This window comes from Orycteropus afer, unplaced genomic scaffold (genome assembly GCF_000298275.1).
Source record: "Orycteropus afer afer isolate SDZICR_OR568_19922 unplaced genomic scaffold, OryAfe1.0 scaffold00147, whole genome shotgun sequence".
NCBI classification, from domain to species: Eukaryota; Metazoa; Chordata; class Mammalia; order Tubulidentata; family Orycteropodidae; genus Orycteropus; species Orycteropus afer.
The window spans coordinates 3,557,186-3,560,526 of NW_006921734.1; the positions used below are offsets into that span (position 1 = coordinate 3,557,186).

A 3,341-nucleotide genomic window follows, 5' to 3' on the forward strand; every position below is an offset into this window, starting at 1 on the left:
CTCAGTGTTTTGTGCCTTACTTTCCTAAGGTCCAAAATGGAGGTAGAACAATAACTAGAGTTACTTAGATTAGCATCGTATAAATCTTAAGAAACACTGTAATATAACTACTAATTATAATTCACATCTTAAAATTGGAAACTAAAGCTCAGTGAGTTTAGATAGTGGCCAAAGTCACAGAGCTCATGATGAATAGAGCCTGGAGTCAATGTCAGAATTTGACACAGCACAGGCATACTTAATTGTCCTAGATGGCCATCAAAGTCCTATGACCTCAGAAGACTGTGTAGAGGTCCTTGTGAGGTAATATGTAAAACAGTCGTTTCCTAAAAATTACTAATGCCAGTAAACGAATTGCTATCAATTCACTTATAACTCATGGTGACGTCATGTGTGTCAGACTAGAACTGTGTTCTATATGGTTTTCTTTTTCTTTCATTTTGTAAAACTTTTTATTGTGATTTTTCTGAAAGTTTACAGAGTAAATTGGTTTTCCATTCAACAATTCATACACATTTTGTTTTATGACATTGATTACAATCTTATAATATAACAGCACTCTTCTCACTTCCTTCCTGTGTTTATGGTTTCCATTTGTCATTCTTTTCTCTTTTTCTAACTTCTGAGCTTTATGCTTAAGCAAATGCTGCCCTTTTCATCTCTTGTGATAGATTGTTCTAAGGAGTGCATACCTCACTCCAAAGTGTTTTCAGTGGCTTATTTTTTACAAGTTGATCACCAAGACTTTCTTTTAAGGCACTTCTGGGCAGACTTGAACCTCCAACATTTTGGTAAGCAGCTGAGTTAATTAACTTTTTACGCTACCCTGTAACTGGGGCATTCTGATTTTGTTAGTATGGGATGCAATCTTGCCAACAGGGCTTTTACAAAACTCCCCAGGTAATTTTAATATGCCATAAAATTTACAAATCAATCATGTAAAGACTTTTTAGCCAAGAATGTGTCCCATAATGGGAGGACAGAAAATAAATAATTGTTCTAATGCTTTTGTTAATGCTATCTTAGATACAGATCAGAGAGCAAAATAGGTAGCTTTGTTTTTTAAGCATAGTCAAAGTATAAAGCAAGAAGAAAATATAGAAACAACAACAACAAATTGATTGGCATATGTTCAAAATATTTCCTGTTAATAAACAGTTTTACCAATTGCATTCATAAAAGATAAGCTAAAAGAACAGTAGGAGCTAAGGAGGTCCTGGATAGAGTGGGAGAAAAATGTGGACCAAAATTCAAAATAATAGAAAAGACCAGGATTATTGTTCTCTAAGAGAATCCCACACAGCTGTTATATATTGCAAAAAAGATTCTGGAAGTCCTAAAATATATGTTTTTTGGGGTATGTGTGATTTTCACCTGGATGACCTATGGCGATTTGAGTTAGAAATCATTTCATGGTCAAAACCAGAAATTAAAGGCAGAGTGCCACTTTAATGAAGGCTTCACATAGTCAATGTTATAGGAAACAAGATGTACATTTTTAGTGAATGGGTTCCACATAAGGCAGAAAACATTGAGACTTCACCTCAAGAATGAAAATGGAGATGTACCAATTCATTTTCTTATCTCAATCTGGATACAGCAGAGTGGACCTCCCTAGTGTCAGACTCTCAGGAACTTAAGAAAAAATTCAAGATTGAGACAAAGAGCTGGGCACTGTGCTGCTTGAATTGGCCCTCAATTATATTTTTGGAGTGGAAAAGGTGGCTACAAAAAAGCATTGAATAGTCAAGTTTGATGCAAAGATCTTTGGTATTTTGATACCAAAAAACTACCAGCACCATCACAAGTACAGCTGATTAAAGCCACTACCAACTCTTCTCATGGCAGGTGGAATGAAGTGCCTATAGTTGAGGGACATATTTTGCAGTTGAATACAGAGTTTCTGTATCAAGCTCCATCATCAGATTCTTCACAAGCACCAAATATTCAAGGAGTCAGGGTGGGTCAGTAATAGCATCAATCCCAACAGTATCAGTCATACAGTAAGCAGTGCAAAAATTGAACCAACAGCTACGAAAGGAACTTCAATGAAAAACAATTCAGATCTCAAAGCATCAACTGACTCAAATCTTATTTTACTTTAATCTTCAGCAACTAACATTTCTAATAATAATAGTTGTGTGGTGGATGTGTTAAGGAAAACTGAAGGTCCTCTCACTTTGGCAAATGTAAGTATTCTAAGTAGTTGCCTAGATTTAAGAACAGTAATCCCTGAAACTTCTGTTTCCAGTACTGTTTCTAGTGCTGGTTACAAAGGTAACCCAGCATATCAATAAAACTGAATCTGTTGAAGATGAAACTTCACTAACAACATTCATTGCCAAATCTGAAGTTAGTGAAACATGTGTACTGCTTGGAACTGAGATCAGCCATGTCGAGATCCCTGCTGCTGCAAAAATTCCATTTTCTAAACATACTTTTTCAAACCAGTGGCTGCAATGAAAGTAGGTGAGTGACAGTGGTGTGATGTGGAGTTTTTTTTTTTTTTTTTTTTAAATAATACACCTTTGATAAGCCAGTTTTATTTGGTGCCAAAAGGAAAGCAAAGTATCTCAAAGGTAGGAAATGCACATGTGCCTGACTACAGTTTACTTAAGAAACAAGATCTTGTTCTACGCACAGGATCAGATTCAGGGCTGCTGCAATCAACAGTTGTGGAATAGGCCCTTTCAGGAAATCAGTGAATTTAAAACTTGTATCCCTGGTTTTCCTGGAGCTCCTTCTGCAGTCACAATTTGAAAGAATGTTCAGGGTATCCAGCTTTCCTGTAAACTTCCAACTTACTGTCTGGGAATATTTTGGAATATTCAGCCTACTTGGCTATCTGTACAGCAAAGATACACGATAATCTAAGTCAACTTGTGTTTATGAGGATTTATTGTGGTCTTAAAACATCATGTATAGTAACTGCTAGGCAACTTGCCAATGTACATGTTGATTACACATCCAGACCTGCCATTGTGTTCAGAATGTCAGCAAAGAATGAAAAGGGATATGGAACAACTACCCAAGTTTGATGGTTTCACGGTAACAATAAGAAAACAACTTTAAGTTGAATTGGCTTTTTACTGAAGCTATTGTGATGATGATTACTTATTAGAAATTGGTTATGAAGATTTATCATTAAAAGAATATTCTCTGATTGCATTTCCAGCAGTTATGAATTTGAGTTTTTAAGTTGTTCTTAAAATATATTTGGTCAATTCTAGATTTAAAAAAAAAAGCATTGGAGGCGGGGCAAGATGGCGGACTAGGCAGAAGGATTGCACAGACCCTCTTCAACAAAGAAAAGGGAAACCAATAAATACAGACACAGAAGA

The 3,341-nt window shown here is 35.8% G+C and overlaps 1 pseudogene; it reads left to right on the plus strand.

Annotated features, from left to right (window-relative positions):
• The first annotated feature begins 208 nt into the window (after nt 1-208).
• LOC103201351 lies at nt 209-3,077 on the plus strand (annotated as a pseudogene).
• The last annotated feature ends 264 nt before the right edge of the window (nt 3,078-3,341 follow it).